Genomic DNA, 18,708 nt, shown 5'->3' with positions numbered 1-18,708 from the left:
TTGATTGTATTGAAAGTGAAAAACAGACTGGTTGTATGAGTACAGAATGATTGTAAGTGTATCGGTTGTTTATCTTCATAGTGGCGTGGCTGACTGGGAGCTGTGTCTGCTGCCACTGCCCAGCATCACAAGAGAGTATCATACCGCCCATCGTCAGCCCGGGGAAAGATCAAAATTCAAAAATCGAAGTACAGCTTCTATTGAATGTATATAGCTTTCTCACCATTGTAAAGTTGAAAAATCGTAAGCCGAACCACTGCGCAAGAGTGAGAAATAGTTTAGCAGATCACATATCAGATTTAATGACAGTAAATGAATTGGGAGTTAGTGGACTGGGATGAAATTCCACTAGTCAAATCATGGTTGAACTGCGACCATAGGTCAGCTATGGATAACACGACACAAAAATCAACAAAAACATTCAGTGAGGATCAACTGGCTCGTGGAATTTACAAGAAAGAGGATTAGACATTTTATTATTACTTATGCATTGTGCGCTACAAATCCTTCATATCAATAAGACTTATATGTACTTATGCATTCATACACATACTTTTTTTTTCTGGAGAACTGGTTGTTGAATATTTACCAGCACACAACAGAATGAGAGGGTCTGTAATCTCATGCCTTGGGGGAGAGTTTTTTCTTCCCCATTCCCACTGCCAAAGAGTTAAAGGGTCAGCGCTTCTTTTAAGACTCTGAACCTGGGACTTCCCTGGTGGCACAGTGGTTAAGACTCCGAGCTCCCAATGCAGGGGGCCCGGGTTTCTAGATCCCTGGTCAAGGAACTAGATCCCACATGCATGCCACAACTAAGAATTTGCATGCCACAACTAAGGAGCTGGCAAGCCATAACTAAGGAGCCCGCCTGCCACAACTAAGACCCGGTGCAACCAAATTAAAAAAAATAAAAAAACAAGACTCTGAACTTGATTAAATTCTGGATTAAGACATGTCACACTCTCCCTACCAATCCACAGAATTTAGTCCTCCCCCAAATTCCTGAAGCTCCTTCCGTTTCTGTTCATTTGGCACTTAGCAAATGCTACCCGTATATTGACTTTTCAATTTACAACATTTTAAATTTATGTCCCATCTCATTTTAGGACAAAGATCAGTCTCAGCAGCTTTCTCCATGCCTTTTAAAGGTGCCAGCGTGGAGTAGGTGCTCAAAAATGTCTTCATTCAGTTGGTCAATAGGTCAATGTAATGTTCACGAAGTCTGATCTCTGCACTAGACACTTTGCCAACCCAGAAGTTCCAAGATTTAAGAACAACCTGTCTTGTCCTCGAGGATCTCACAGCTTTGTAACGATGATAGCGATGGTGATGTGATGACAGTCAGGGTTTGCCAAGTACCAAGTACGTGCCAGATGCTATGCCAGGGACTTTGCATATAACATCTAGACATACCAGTATCTGTGAACATGTGGCTGACCATCCAAAGGAGATACCTCAAGATGGTACCTTGGTCATCTCAGGAGCCCACTCTGCCCTGGCTTAGTAATGTCAAATGCATGCAAGAGTGCATATGAATGACTGACTGAACGGCCTAGTGTTAGCACCTAGTTATCCATCCTCTCTGCTGCTTCTCTTCTTCCCTCTACTTACCTTACTTTCCTTCCTTTCTTTCACATGAGGGACTCTATATGGAAAAGGAAACTCGAGTGGCCTGAACTTGATATATGAAAGCGAAACTGCTTTCGGTTATGATGCAGACATCGTAATCTGGCAATGCCTAACGCACATGGCTTGAGACTCCATTTTTGCCCAACTTCTCTATTCATCTTCTGCCATTGTTCTGCAAGTTCCCCCCCCACCCCATAGAGAGCAATTGGTCCATGGAGAAGAGCTGCTGGCTCTCTAAGGGAGGTCCCATAGGCTGGTAGTGAGCCCTGTCCCAGGTGTGAAGTTTTCCACAGCTGGGGAGACTTCCCCCAGGAGGAGGAAGCTTTGGAGTAGACGGACATGAGGTGGGACCTGGCAGCCACTCCCAGGGGCTCTTCCTCCCTCTCCTGCCCTGTATGTAGAGGAGCTTCTGGGCACACACCTAGATAGACAAGAGTCCTGCTCGCTGGAAACTGGAAACAGGTTTCCTCACATCTCAGTTGGAGAACCTGATGGTAATTTACTTCTCACCATTGTCATTCACCTTTTCTCAAGAGAATAAAAGTGAGCAGCACAGCAGCTACAACTTGACGTTTTTACCTAAACGTTTATAACCTAAATTCGCCCTTAGATGCTTCCTTCTAATTTTATTCAGCCTACTTGGTAATCCATATGATAAACATTTCTAGATAATTTTTATGGTACAGAACTTGCTTTTTAAAAAAATATGTCTGTTGTGGTAGAAAGCATTTCTAAAGCAGATGAAACCCGTCTTTGCTCTCTTCAACAGAAAAGGCTGAACATAACGTAACCTTTGCTTGTACTACGGCAAGCCTGTCTCTACTGATGGTAATTGCTGATTTGGGCTAAAATAATCATGTATACACGTTGATGGTTTCATTTTTCTATTTTAGGAAGGGATTTGAACAGGATCATGAAGACTGGTCAGACTTCAACAGACAGGGAAAGAAGAGGGGGAAAAAGAAAAAGAATGGGCCCCACGGAGGGCATAGATCTCATATCAGATCTCATGACAATAAAGTGTTGACCAATTTCATTATCTCACTCGACTTAAGTTACCTTTTCAGCTTGGTTAGCTAATTTAGCAAGGAGTTATAAATGATATTCCATACAAATGGCCCACTTCTTTTATAATAATTATATTTCCTTTTTCACTTATTTTCTTCTTTTCCACTGTACCAGTTTTAAAAAAAAACAAAAAATCTTACTTTATTAGTCCGATTTGTACTGCATTTCTGATCCTAATTTTCATGCTATGCTTTTGCTGGTTAGTTTGTTTCTTTTCTAAATTCTAAATTCTTTAAAATGAGATTTCAAAGCCTTTTTAAAAAAGTCTAAGTAAAGCATATATATTTATTCCCTTATATCATATTTCCCTTTCTCTCCTCTTGCCCTGACTCCAAAATACTGATTTCTCCCCCAATTACACAGCATCCCCTGGTCCAAGCTCTGGCCTCTCACCTGGACTGCTGAAGGAGCCCCCTAATTTATCTGCCTGCTCCTATACCGCGCAACTCCGTCAGCTACCCAGCGGTCAGAACTTGGGCTCTGGAGGCTCAAGACAACCTGGTTATATATTGACCCCTTCACCAACATTCTGTGTGACCCCTAGGCTAGTTGCTTAACACCTCTGAGCTTTGTTTTCCTCAATTGGAAAATGGGGATAATAAAAGTACCTACATAATGTGGATGTTCTCAGTACTAAATAAGATAATATAATGTATACTGCTTGGAGCAGTAGTGGGCACATACATTGGCTTAGAAAAATCTCTAACGTGTACATCCAGATGGCTAAAACCCAAGTACTTTTGGATCTGGATCTGCCTCAACCATGTCAATTTCCCCTTTATTCACCATGCTCCAGTCACACACTGACCTTTGACTGTGTCTCAAACCCACTAAGCTCTTTCATGCTTCAGAGCCTTTGAACATGCTGTTCCCTCCGTCTAGCTTCTTTACTTGGCTTCACTTGGCTAATGACCAGTCCTTCAGCTCTCAGCTTAAATGTCACTTCCTAATCTGACCGAGGCCCTGATCGACCACCCAGGCTAATATTAACTGTCCATAACCTTCTCTTTCCTTTATAGCACTTAGTACAATTTGGAATTACGTATTTGTTGGTTTCCTGGTTTAATACCAATCTCTCCTGCTAGACTGTGAATACCATGAAGCCAGGGACCATGTTGATTTTGTTCAACCCTGTATCTCCCACATCTAGCACATAGGAGGTACTCAAGGGTTACCTGTTGAGTGAAGGGGAAACAGTCGCTGAATTAAAAAATTTGGAAGATGAGTACGGTCCTTTATGGAATCTCCTTTGCCTTTTTCTCCTAATAAGTTATACTAGTCTACTAAAGCTAATAAAACCTGCCCTTGGCCACAGATTTTACTGTTTTTGCCTGGTAACGAAGTGAGATTCCTTAATTTATCAAAATACTTATTCAACAAGTATCTCTTAATACCTGCCACATACTCGGCTCTATATCCTGGACTCTGTTTGCTAAACAAAAGAAACAGAAGACCTGAAATCTCCCTCCACGCCCACCCCTACAGGGATATTAGACATATGACATGTACATAATGACACAGAAGATAATTAGATAATATGACAAGGATGTGAATAGTTATTTGCCAAAAAGAAAGACACACTCAAGGAATACATTAAGATGAGAGCAGAGAGAAATCACTCAGGGAAAATCGCAAAGACAGGAACTTTGGGTGGGTCCTCAGGGTGAATGAGAGGTGAAGAGGAAAAGGGCATTCTCTGCACAAGAAACTCCGAGTTGGGAAGAGGTAATGAGGTCAAGGGACGGGGGTGGGGAGATGAGAAGACTGACGTGGTGACTCATGTTGGGAAGTCCAGTGGGGCAGGGGGGTTGAAGGGTAGGGGGAAGCCTTGAAGAATCCAAGAAGAGGGAACGTGAAAATCCTCCTTCTTTTTGATCGCCAATGTCACATTCATGTTGTCATCCAGCACTTTGCCTAGTGTTTTACCAGAAGTTTAGATTCAATGGTGCTTGCTGAACTAATTATGTTGAATAAAAAATGACATACATGAAGAGACTCATATCAGAGGAACTGTTAGGGAAAATTTTGTTCCCACCATACATTTCTAAAAGAAGCCCCTAATGGATTCTCAGGAGAACATCACTAAATTTTCACATACCAGTTACATAAACTATTTTAAAATATAGACAAGATATGTTATACAACTCATATTAGGAAGTAAATAAGATCTTGATTGAACACTAATGAGGATGACACTGTGGGTGGCGGGGGTGTTTTGGGATTATAGGACTGTCTTACTCAAGAATGTAGTTTAACAAATCACAAATAATATCCTACAGACAGAAAGGGGAAACGTTTCAAAAACAAACAATATGAGCTATCCTACGAAGATAGAATTAGCACTACGTGGGGAAATTATGAGGATGGTTCAACACTTTGATAGAAAAAAAATTATTTTAAATCTAAGAATTATTTTGGTGGATGCTGAGCAGACCATCATTAACATTCAACATTAGCTCTTTATAAGAACCCTTTGAAATAGGAAGAGGGGGTGTATTCCTTGAGATAAAAAAGATTGGAGATTTAAATCAGAGTTTCAATATTATTTTTAATGTGGAGGTCCTAGATGACAGCTGTCTATTCACATTTTCTGCAATGATGGAAACCTTTATTCCTGTACTGTCCGGTATAGCAGTAACTTGTCACATGTGCCATATCACATGTGACACATGTCACATGTGCATACTTAAATGTGGCTAATGTGACTGAAAAACTGATTTTTAAATTTTACTTAATTTTTAGTTTATTTGAATTTAAATATCCACCAGTGGCTAGTAGCTGCTAACTGTAGTGGATAGCGCAGTCCTGGGGGCTTTACTTTGCAAACACAGGCAGAGGTCTAAGATGCTCCTCTCAGCACCTCTATTGGAGGTCATAGTAAAAAAGATTGCAGGACAAGATGAACAAGAAATAGAGAATAAATATAGGAAAGGCAGAAATAGAAATACCACTTTTTTGCAGATGATACAATAGTGTAAATAGAAAATGCAAGAACAATCCAATGCACACCAATGATGTAGAGCTAGAAAAGGCAGTGAAAAATGCTACTATCCCCAATACTGAAAAAAAATAAAATACTTGAGAATCTACAAATCTAGATGAATAAGATATGTAGTGAAGTAAAAATGATAAAACCATAATGGGAAGAAAAATAAAGAAATACGTAAATAAACAAAGTTACAGCCATTGTTCCTGATTTAGAAAATTTAGAGTAATATCACTAACATTAGTCTATAAAACAAAAAACAGATTAACATAAGAACAATTAAATTCCTGCAAGCCTGCTCTAGTATGTGATTAATCACTAGCAAAATTAATAAGGAAAACTAAATACACAATAATACCAAAGAAGATTGGAGGATGTAATAATCAAATTTAAGTATATATTATAAAGTGATCTTCATCAAAACTGAATTTTGTTGGATCAAAGCCAGGACAAAGACTCCAACAAAATAGTGATTCCAGAGATGAATTTAAGCACATGTAAGTTCTTAGGATACAGCAAACAAACAACTAAGAATCACAATAAATGGATGACAGAATCACCATTTAATAAATGCTGGTGGAACAATCTGGTATCAATAGTATCAATAAGAAGGAAAGTAGATTATATCCATAACTTACCAAACATGACAATACTTTCCAAAGTGGTCATTTTAAAAAAAGGGTATTTATCCCAGCTATAGCTGAGAGATGACTTCATGACTATTGACAGACTAAATAGTATTATAAGGCAGGAGGGAGGTAGATTCAAATATTTTGAAGTCTATTTAAAGTCTCCTAAAAATTCTCAACAAAATATTAGCAGACTGAATCCAACAACACATAAAAAAGATCATACACCACAACCAAGTGGGATTCATCCCAAGTTCACATGGATGGTTCAACATATACAAATCAGTCAATGTGATAAACCACATAAACAAAAGACAAAAACCACATGGATCATCTCAACAGATGCAGAAAAAGCATGTGACAGAATTCAACATCCATTTTATTCATGATAAAAACTCTTACCAAAGTGGGTATAAAGGGAACATATCTCAAGATAATAAAAGCTATTTATGACAAACCCACAGCTAATATAGTACTCAATGGGGAAAAGCTGAAAGCCTTCCCACTAAAATCTGGAACAAGGACGCCCACTCTCACCTCTTCTATTCAACACAGTATTGGAAGTCCTAGCCACAGCAATTAGATAAGAAAAAGAAATAAAATATATCCAAATTGAAATGGAAGAGGTAAAATTGTCATTATATGCAGATGATATGATACTATATACAGAAAACCCTAAAAACTCCACACAAAACTACTAGAACTGATAAACGGGTTCAGCAAAGTAGCAGGATACAAGATTAACATACAGAAGTTGGTTGCATTTCTTTACACCAACAATGAAGTATCAGAAAGGGAATGTAAAAAAAAAAAACCTTTTAAAATCACACCCCCCAAAATAAAATGCATAGGAATAAACCTGACAAAGGAGATGAAAGACTTGTATTCTGAGAACTATAAAACATTAATAAAGGAAATTAAGGAAATGGAAAGATATCCCATGCTCTTTGATTGGAAGAATCAACATTGTTAAAATGGCCATACTACCAAAGCAATCTACAGATTTAATGCAATCCCTATCAAATTACCCATGAAAGTTTTCACAGAACTAGAACAAATAATCCTAAAATTTATACAGTACCATAAAAGACCCAGAATTAATAAAGCAATCCTGAGGAAAAAGAACAAAGCAGGAGGCATAACTCTCCCAGACTTCAGACAATACTACAAAGCTACAGTAACCAAAACAGTGTGGTATTAGAACAAAAACAGACATATGGATCAATGGAACAGAATAGAAAGCCCAGAAGTAAACCCACACCCCTATGGTCAATTAATCTTCAACAAAGGAGGCAAGAATATACAATGGGAAAAAGACAGTCTTCAGCAAGTGGTGTTGGGAAAGTTGGACAGCTGCATGTAAATCAATGAAGTTAGAACATACCCTCTCACCATATACAAAAATAAACTCAAAATGGCTTAAAGACTTGAACATAAGACATAACACCATACAACTCCTAGAAGAGAACACAGGCAAAACATTCTTTAACATAAATCATACCAATGTTTTCTTATGTCAGTCTCCCAAGGCAATAGAAATAAAAACAAAAAATAAACAAATGGGACTTAATCAGACTTACAAGCTTTGGCACAGCAAAGGAAACCATAAACAAAATGAAAAGAAAACTTACAGAGTGGAGAAAATATTTGCAAATGATGTGACCGACAAAGGCTTAATTTCCAAAATATACAAACAGCTCATACAACTCAACAACAAAAAAAACAAACAACCCTATCCAAAAAATGGGCAGAAGACCTAGACATTTCTCCAAAGAAGACATACAGATGGCCAATAGGCACATAAAAGGATTCTCAACATCACTAATAATTAGAGAAATGCAAATCAAAACTACAATGAGGTACCACCTCACACCAGTCAGAATAGCCATCATCAAAAAATCTACAAACAATAAATGCTGGCGAGGGTGTGGAGAAAAGGGAACCCTCCTACACTGTTGGTGGGAATGTAAGTTGGTGCAGCCACTGTGGAAAACAGTATGGAGGTTCCTCAGGGAACTGAAAACAGAATTACCATATGATCCAGTAATCCCAATCCTGGGCATATATCTGGATAAAACTATAATTAAAGAAGATACATGCACCCCTATGTTCAGAGCAGCACTATTCACAATAGCCAAGACATGGAAACAACCTAAATGTCCATTGACAGATCAATGGATAAAGAAGATGTGGTACATATATACAGTGGAATACTACTCAGCCATAAAAAATAACAAAGTAATGCCATTTGCAGCAACATGGATCCAACTAGAGATTATCACACTAACTGAAGTAAGAAAAATACAAATGCCACATGATATCATTTATATGTGGAACCTAAAATATGACACAAATGAACCTATCTATGAAACAGAAACAGAATCACAGACATAGAGAACAGACTGGTGGTTACCAAGGGGGAGGGGGTTGGCAGAAGGATGGAGTGGGAGGTTGGGGTTAGCAGATGTAAGCTGTTATATATAGAATGGATAAACAACAAGGTCCTACTGTACAGCACAGAGAACTATATTCAATGTCCTATGAAAACCATAATAGAAAAGAATATAAAAAAAGAATGTATATATATAAGAGAATCACTTTGCTGTACAGTGGTAATTAACACAACATTGTAAATCAACTATACTTCAATAAAAAAATTAAAAAATAGTCTCCTTAATAAAAACTAACAAATATAAAGGGAGCAAAAGAAAGTTTTAAATTATGATAGATATAATGGATAAATATTTACGATCCAAAATAGGAATGAAATCTTATATTGTGATATAAACATACTGTCATCAGTAATGACACCCTATTTGACCAATGACTAATGAGGGAAAGGGAAAAGAGGGAGAGAGAAAGAACATTATTAAGCGGTAACCTGCGCCAGCCACTTTATATACGCATTCTGTTCCCTGGAAATGTACCTGATAAACCAACCCATGGGAAAATGTTCCACCTCACTAATAATTTAAGAAATATGAATCAAAATAACTGTATACCTACTTAAAAACAGCATGAGAGACAATGATAGAACAATACTGTTAGAGCTGTCGGGAACAAGTGTGCTCAACCATCGCTGGGGGCACTGTGAATGACTCCAGTGTTTCTGCAGGCTGTCTGACGCTATGGAACAAGAGCTATAAAACCTCTGATCCTTAATTCTTCTTTGGGACTATATTGCCAAGGAAATACTCAAAAGGAAAAGAGAGAGAGAAAGGAAGAAAGTAAACAACGTGAACAAAGTTTCTAACAGCATATTAATAAAAACCAAAATCGAATCGGTTTAAATGTCCAATTCAGGGGAACATTAAGTAAATTCAGTATAGCAATCCAACAGGATTCCATGAAGCTATTAAAAACTATAAGTGATCACATAAACAGATCTACGGATATAAGTGTAAATATGGAACAATTTTTAAGTTAAAAAAAATACACAGAAGGGCTTCCCTGGTGGCGCAGTGGTTGAGAGTCCGCCTGCCGATGCAGGGGATGCGGGTTCGTGCCCCGGTCCGGGAAGATCCCACATGCCGCGGAGCGGCTGGGCCCGTGAGCCATGGCCACTGAGCCTGCGCGTCCGATGCCTGTGCTCCGCAACGGGAGAGGCCACAACTGTGAGAGGCTCGCATACCGCAAAAAAAAAAAAAAAAAAATACACAGAAGATGACAATTGTGAGTGGAAGCCCTTACCTGGCTGCGGCACTCTCCAAATGCAGGGAGAAGTCAAGTTAAAGCAGCAGCATCTGGCTTGCACAGCCCCCTGGTAAGACTTTGAATTCTATCAATGGATCCTGAACTATTCAATGCAGAATACTCCAGGCCTGACCTGTTCCCATATTTCTAGAGCTTCGATAGTTAAACTCCAAAAGAACATAATCAGAAAAAGATTTGATCAGCCCCAATACTTTGGGAATGCACCCTTCTGGTTTGTCCTTTTATTTTGTGGATTAAGGAATGGAGTGTACAAACTATATTTGTACAATTCCAGTTGAAGAACTTAAGCCATTTTTTCCCACCGAAATACGTAACCAACTAAAAGCACTACACCTAGATCATTGCCAACAAGTGCTTGATTTCTAACTGCCATTGCAATCGTCACCAGCCTGTCTATAAAGCATGGCCTGGGCAGTTAGGTATTAAGAGGTGGGCAGTGAGATATGCCCTGGTGGATATCCTAAGACCACGTGAAGTCCATTTCAGCAAAACTATTCTGCAATCATTACAAAAATAGGGAAAAAAAGGCAAATTAAAAAAAAATATCTATTGTTGGGATTCATGTGGTATTTAGACTTGCAGAGCAAGAATCTGATCAATGTAGTCAGAGTCACCACATTGTACACTTTCCTTAGGAAAGTTCATTCATTCTTGTGGCTTAATGGCAACCACCACCACCCTCACCCTCAATTCTAGTCCCACAGCTTTGCCTAGATTTCCTAATAGGGCTGAGACGTTTGTAATCCTTCTGTTACCATGCTTGGATACCTTTGTCTGTGCCATTCTTTGTAGTGAATCAGATCTTCAGTCACCTCTCTTGCCAGCCCACCTCCCTGACCATCCCATGTCAAGCAATTCATAACGGGAAACACCTGAGTCCATCAAGACGTAACACACAGTAAATTCAGGATAGGACCACTCCTCAGAGCTAGTACAGATTGCAAAATACCCCCCAAAAAGTCCTAAACAGGTGGATAAGAATAGACAGTTGACTGCTGTTTGGGTGACCATTGAGGGAAACAGGAATTGAAGACCTCTAGCAGCTCACTCCTTCCATCCTTGCTGGGAGCGGTGGGGTGGTATGCAGAGCACAGGCTCTGGAGTTTACTGCCTGGACCTGAATGCTGGTTATGACACTTACTAGCTGTGTGACCATGGGAAACTAATTCACTGGGCCTCAGCTTTTTCCAACTGGGGATAATGATGGTTCTTGCCCCATAAGGTTGGTAAGAAGATGAAGTGAGTTAAGACCTATAATGTGCTTCGAACAGTGCCTGGCACAGAGTAGGCGCTCAGTAAATGTCAGCTGCTATTATTATCTTCATCATCCACTAAGAACAAGTTTGGGCTCAGGATCAGAGCCCACAGAACAATCCTTACTTCAAGCAGAAGCAAAGATGGAGAGAAAAGATCCAGAGAGGAGGATCAGGAAGCCATCCGGTAGCAAGAGAACAGAACAGAGTCATGTTAGTGGCAGGACACCAGACTGACAGTTCAGAAACTTCTACCAGTGAGGCCTCTCCTGCTGCCTTAGGTTCTGAGCACCCTTCATGCTCCTCCTCCTTAAGGTCCAGCTCTCCTGGGGTGTCTGCTCAGCCTCTGGTCTGCCTTGTCTATTTTTTCAGACTTCTTGTCCACGTACATCCTTAAACTAAACCCCCATCACTTGAGATCATCTGAATAAGACTCTTTGCCTCTCTGAAACTACGATCAGCTAGCCGTGGCCTTTATTTTCTAGAAGAAGATGTGAGGCATCAACGAAGCAGAGTGAATTCTCGGCCAAGCTGGGCTGCACTAGGCCTCTCAACTCCCAGCACAGTGCTCTTTCCAGCTGAACCGTCTCCTGGCTTGTGGAGTTGTCTCCTGGCCAGGCTGCTGCTGTTTGAAGTTTGCTTGCCTCAGACACTGAAGGCTTCCCCCACCTTTCAGGGGTCTGCGGCAGCAAGCGTGGCCAGGGTTTTTCCTGCCGCGGTACAGTTCTTGCCATTTTAAAAATAAATAACAGAAACCAAAGGGTGTGCATGGGCTTCAGATATTTCTCTGCACGCTCTTTAGCGCTCCCATGCCTCCTGTTCCCTCGCCTACTCTGGCTGTGCCCAACTCATTGTTACTGGAACCCCTTACAGGGAAGGCTGAAAGGGACTAAGAATTTAGCTCTGCAGTCATTTCCTTGGGTCTCTGAAAAGCCCTCCCTCCCTCCTAATTAGCAGCCTCACTTCCTCTCTGTCTTGCTTTTTCTCCTCTACTGTTGTAAAATCCATTTCCCCCCAGTCAGTAGAATCTCCCTTTTCCCCAGCCAGAAGAATTTTTCAACTTCCCTGCTCAAATTTCAACCCAATAATTCCTTCCCTAATGCATACCACCTTTTCCCCCCTTCAGATTGTCAAAGGCCCATCAGTTCCCCATCTTCTCCTAATTTTTCATTATTTGGACTTTCTGGCTCTCAGCCCTTGAGGACCCTTTCTTTTTTCTGCCTCAAACAGTGTCTGCTTATACAGTATTCTTAGGCTCTTTTTTCTCTCCATTTTGGGCTGGGAACCAATCGCAAACTGCCTTCCCTTAGTTACAGTTTCCTACTTTTTTTGTTGTTATTATGTCCCTCCGCACCACTCAACACCACGCAGGGTGCTGGCTTCTGTCTTCACGCCTTACTTTTCCAAACAGAATGGGTAGAATTTGCTTCTTCCCTCGTCTTGCCTCAACTATAGATCACCCAAAAGAATTCCTTGTTTGGCTAAGGCACCAAAAGTGAAGGCAACAAAAGTTAAAAAAAAAAAAAAAAAAGATAAATTGAACTACATCAAATTTAATACTTCTGTGCATCAAAGGACAGAATCAACAAAGTGGCATCCCAGAGAATGGAAGAAAATATTTGTAAATCAGGTATCTGATAAGGGGTTAGTATCCAGAATATATTAAAAACTCCTATAACTTAACAATGACAAAAAATGTGATTAAAAAATGGGCAAAGAACTTGATAGACATTTCTCCAAAGATACACAAATGGCCGATGAGCATGTGAAAAGAAGCTCACGTCTCCAACGTGAGGGAAGTGCACATCAAAACCACAATGAGATACCACCTCACACCCACTAGGATGCCTACTATGAAAATAACAAGAACTAGCATGTGTTGGGGAGGACGTGGAAACATTGGAATCCTTGTGCACTACTGGTGGGAACATAAAATGATACAACTACTATGGAAAACAGTATGGTGGTTCCTCAATAGATCAGAAATAGACTTACTATATTACCCAGCAATTCCACTTCTGAGCGTATGTCCAAAAGAATTGAAAGCAGGAACTCAAACATATATATCTATGTTCACAACAGCATTATTCACAACAGCCAAATGTCCAGGGACAGATGAATGGATAAGCAAAATGTGGTATATATACGTAATGGAATACTTTTTTATAGGCATATTTAAATTTATCTATTTATTTACATCTTTATTGGAGTATAATTGCTTTACAATGGTGTGCTGGTTTCTGCTGTATAACAAAGTGAACCACCTATACATACACATATATCCCTATATCCCCTCCCTCTTGCGTCTCCCTCCTACCCTCCCTATCCCACCCCTCTAGGTGGTCACAAAGCACCGAGCTCATCTCCCTGTGCTATGTGGCTGCTTCCCACTAGCTATCTATTTTACATTTGGTAGTGCATATATGTCCATGCCACTTTCTCACTTCGTTCCAGCTTACACTTCTCCCTGCCCATGTCCTCAAGTCCATTCTCTATGTCTGCATCTTTATTCCTGCCCTGCCCCTGGGTTCTTCAGAACCATTTTCTTTTTTTTTAGATTCCATATATATATGTTAGAGTATGGTATTAGTTTTTCTCTTTCTAAACTTACTTCACTCTGTATGACAGTCTCTAGGTGCATCCACGTCTCTACAAGAGACACAATTTCGTTTCTTTTTATGGCTGAGTAATATTCCATTGTATATATGTGCCACATCTTCTTTATCCATTCAACTGTTGATGGACACTTAGGTTGCTTCCATGTGCTGGCTATTGTAAATAGAGCTGCAATGAACATTGTGGTACATGACTCTTTTTGAATTATGGTTTTCTCAGGGTATATGCCCAGTAGGGGGATTGCTGGGTTGTATGGTAGTTCTATTTTTAGTTTTTTAAGGAACCTCTATACCGTTCTCCATAGTGGCTGTATCAATTTACATTCCCACCAACAGTGTGACAGGGTTCCCTTTTCTCCACACCCTCTCCAGCATTTATTGTTTGTAGATTTTTTGATGATGGTCATTCTGACCAGTGTGAGGTGATACCTCATGGTAGTTTTGGTTTGCATTTCTCTAATGATTAGTGATGCTTAGCACCCTTTCATGTGTTTGTTGGCAGTCTGTATATCTTCTTTGGAGAAATGTCTACTTAGGTCTTCTGCCCATTTTTGGATTGGGTTGTTTGTTTTTTTGATATTGAGCTGCATGAGCTGCTTGTAAATTTTGGAGATTGATCCTTTGCCAGTTATGCAATGGAATATTATTCAGCCTGAAAAAGGAAGGAAATTCTGACACGTGCAACTACATAGATAAACCTTAAGAACACTATGCGAAGCCAGTCCCAAAAGGACAAATACTGAATGATTCTACCTATATGAGGTATATAGTCAAATTCATAGGGACAGAGAGTAGAATGGTGCTTTCGAGGGTCTGGGGGAAATGGGGAGTTGCTGTTTAATGGGTATAGAGTTTCAGTTTTGCAAGATGAAAAGAGTTCTGTAGATCAGCTGTGCAGCAGTGTGAATGTAGTGAACACCACTGAACTGTGAACTTGAACATCATTAAGTCGGTACATTTTATGTTATGTGTATTTTACAATTAAAAAAAAAAAGAAGAAGAAGAAGAACTTCCTGGTCACAGCCTGGTTATTTCACTAATTCACTTACTAACGGCAAGTTATTCAATTTCTCCATGGTTCAATTTTCTCATCTGTAAATGGGATTAGTTAGTACCTACTTCAGAGGCCGTTGTGAGGATTAAGTAAATTTCTATATGCAAAGTGTTTATAAAAGTACCTGACACAAAGTATTGTTCAATAAATGTCAGTTATCACAGTAGTAATAATAATTATTATTATAGTGTGCAAGGTATTATTCGAAGCACTTCCCTATGTTAGGGCACTCGGTCTTCTCCACCCCTACCCACAACCTCCACCCCCAATAAAGCTGAAATTTTACAGATGAGGAAACAGAGGCTCAGAGATGTTAAGTGATCTTCCTGGATCACAAAGCCAGTGGGTGGTGGATAAAGATTCAGTCTGGCTCCAGTGAGGTCCAGTTGCCTTACAGAGAAGCAAGCAGTCATTGTGCTGGCCCCCGATCAAGTCAGAACTGAATCTTACATCTCAAATGTGAACTAGGGGCAGGGCAGGCTGTGGTAGGGACGGATGAGAAATCTGGGCTCTGCTCCAGGCCAGCAACCCACCAGCTAAAGAATTCCAACTGTCTTCATCCTCCTCCCACACCTATCCTGCCACAGGGATGAGACCAGCTGGATGCAACAAAGAGAAACCAAGACAAGAGTGGGAAGTGGTCCCAGAGTTCACCACGGCCCTCAAGCAGATGGCAGAGCAAGATCCAGGGGGACACCTCAGAGGCCTGTGGTCAGGGCCTGCCAGGGCACCCTCACCAACCCCACAAGGAGGGAATAAAACCCATGTCACCCAGAGACTGGGAGCATCTATCATGAAGAACAAAAGCCAGGGAGGGGGCCCGCACACCCCTCTCAGACTCTCAATGGGCCCACGCTAATCTCCTTGGAGAATTTCTGAGAATGAGGCAGGAATTCTGTTCCTGGTTTTCCTCAGGACCCAGACGGGTATGCCAGCAAGAACCTTCCAATGACTGGCAGTTTGGGGGTTCTTTTTTCTTTCTAATAAGTGATTTTTCCTCCTCACCCGAGTCTTTTTTTATTTTTTTATTTTTTCCGAGTCTTTTAAAATACCCAAGCTGGGGCTTCCCTGGTGGCGCAGTGGCTGGGAGTCCGCCTGCTGATGCAGGGGACACAGGTTCGTGCCCTGGTCTGGGAAGATCCCACATGCCGCGGAGCGGCTGGGCCCATGAGCTATGGCCGCTAAGCCTGCGCGTCCGGAGCCTGTGCTCCGCAACGGGAGAGGCCACAACAGTGAGAGGCCCACCTACCACAAAAAAAAATTTTTTTAATATAAAATAAAATAAAATAAAATACCGAAGCTGGCCTTGGGTGGCCTCTGGTCACTTCGCATTAGAATCTGGTCGTGGTGGGTCTCCAACCCAGAGGAAAGGGTATCACCCAGCCAGAAGTGCCTTGCTGACTCTCCCTTCAGTGCTGCCCAGCTGGAAAGGCATCCAGCCACCTGAGAGGACTCAGCTCAGGCTATGAGCAAGAAGGAAGGCTTGGCACCAGAGGGCCACTGAAGCAAAAAGGATCCAGAAATAGGATTTTGATATTTGGGGAAGTTTTTTTTTCCCCTTCCAACATTGGGAGGGACTCTGTAAACATAAACTTAACTTGGGCCCTTCTCTGTGGGAAAAAAGCTTGAATAAATCCTCTCTCAGATTGAAAAATCCCCCTCTCCTACCAATTGTTCTTTATATTAGGCAAGTAATACATATTCATTGTAGAAAATAAATGAGAAAATGCAGACAAGAAAATTAAAATCACTCCAAACCCTACCTTCCCAGTTTCAACCATTGTTAACACTTTGGGTACATACCTCCAGACTTTGTTCAATGCAAATATAAATGTATATACACACATAAATATATAAATACTTTCCGAAAAGATTTTAATTAATATACTGTGAAAATCATTCCATGTTAATAATATAGAGCTGTACTGTAGTGGAATGATATTATGGTATATTATACATGTACTATACATATGCCATGATTTATTTAATGTCTCTTATTAGACATATAGTTTATTTCAAAGTTTTCACAAGTATGGACAATGCTGTTATCCACACAGGGTTCAGGGTTGTCTAATTATTTCTTAAGAATAAACTCCTCAAGGTGGAATCGCTGGATCAAAACGTTTTTGTAATATGCATAAATCTCCCGAATCCATCTATTTCACTGATACACAAGTTTTCTTAAGTGAGGGACCTCTGCACTGTGTTTATAATCTGAACCAGCCCTCCATTTTCTCAAACACAGTTCTCCATTATAAGTAGTTCCAAAAGAAAACTCCTTAAACCCTTTGTCTATGGGCCCATAAATGACTCAGTGGCATTTAAAAGATACACCATTTCATTTTGACTTTAGTAATCCGCTAAACAGAGATCCACGGGACAGATGTACCAGGATACTTGCCACGCAAAACATATTTGTGCAAAGTTAGACTAACTACCCACCTTCAGGCCACCCCCATCCTCTGCCCCTCCATCTCTCTGTTTTCTTTGTAACTTTCTTCTCTTCCGTCCCTCCCTCCATTTATCCATCCACCCACCCATCCATCCTCCTTCCTCTCCCTTTCTTTACAAATCGCTCCCCTTCTTTCTTTCCCATCCCCACCCTTCTCTTTCTCCCTTTCTTTCCTTCCTTTCTCCTTATCTCCTCTTCCTCTCAGAAGAAGAGAGCAGACAGTGTTGGAGTTGCACAAAGTTTCCAGCTGCACAGAGAGCTGTAGAAGCTGTCTATGAAATCCTCAGTTCTTGGCATTCATTATTTAAGTTCTGTGGCAATGGGTTTGCTTTGAAGTCTACTGACTCATCCTCCTCCTTAACTTCTTATTTCCTGTAAATGATCCATTTGTTTTTGGCAAGGTCCACGTCACACAGCATTCCCATCAGAAGGGGCTGTTCCACAACCCTGGGCAGTGTGAACACTGCCTTTTGCAGTGGAACTGGAAGCAAGATGGGCAAGTGTAGACTCTGCTTTCTTGAAAGTTGCTTCAACTAGCCCCAATGCCGCCTCGAGTTAATAATGTGAAACGCATGCTCCATCTGCCTGCTAAAGGGTGACAAAGCCATTTATGTTCATAATGGCCAAAATTATTCTACAGATGAAAAGTTTTCTAAAGCTGCTCACATAGGCTAGTCAATCAGTTCCACCAAAGGGGAAAATTCCCCCTCAATCATTCCACTTGAGACCTCTTTGCCAAAACGGGCAGCTCACCAAAGCATTAAGATGTTAAAAGGGGGAAACAAATGGAGATTATAAACAGTTCTCATAAGTTTTTAAACTCTCTGCCCCTAATAAGGCATGCATAGATCAGTGCCAGCAGCTTAGTGGGAAAGGTCATGTGTCTTTTCACAAAGATCCAGGGAGCTATGCGGGACTCTTGTGGACTTCAGAAATTAAACAAATCAGTTACAAAGAAAAAAATCAGTTCTTCTTTAAGAAAAAAATCAAATTGGGCTGAAAAATACTATTATCAGCAACACGCTAAATCTTCTCCCCTCCCCCTGCCCCCAGACTCCCCACCTCCCCGGCTGGTGGGAGCAGAAAGATATTCCTTTGATATAAGAGCAAATAAAAGTTTGAATTATTGACTGCTCATGTTAATGCTGAATTTTACTACCACCATATTTCAAAACGAAATTATTCTAACATCTACGCCTCAAATTAAGATCTGTGATAATATATATTGCAGTCCAGAAAATGTCTTAGGTTCAGATGATGTAAAAGCTGATTCCCCCGGAGAGTAAACACTGGCCATTTTTTCTCAAG

At 40.5% G+C, this 18,708-nt stretch overlaps 1 protein-coding gene across 6 annotated transcripts in view; it reads right to left on the bottom strand.

Moving 5' to 3' along the window:
• Positions 1 to 18,708, bottom strand: part of PARVA (parvin alpha) — a 183,284-nt gene that overhangs the window by 125,155 nt on the left and 39,421 nt on the right. The gene's annotated exons all lie outside the window — the stretch shown is intronic.

This window comes from Phocoena sinus, chromosome 8 (assembly GCF_008692025.1).
Source record: "Phocoena sinus isolate mPhoSin1 chromosome 8, mPhoSin1.pri, whole genome shotgun sequence".
In the NCBI taxonomy this organism is placed as follows: Eukaryota; Metazoa; Chordata; class Mammalia; order Artiodactyla; family Phocoenidae; genus Phocoena; species Phocoena sinus.
This window is presented reverse-complemented; position numbering and strand designations above follow the sequence as displayed.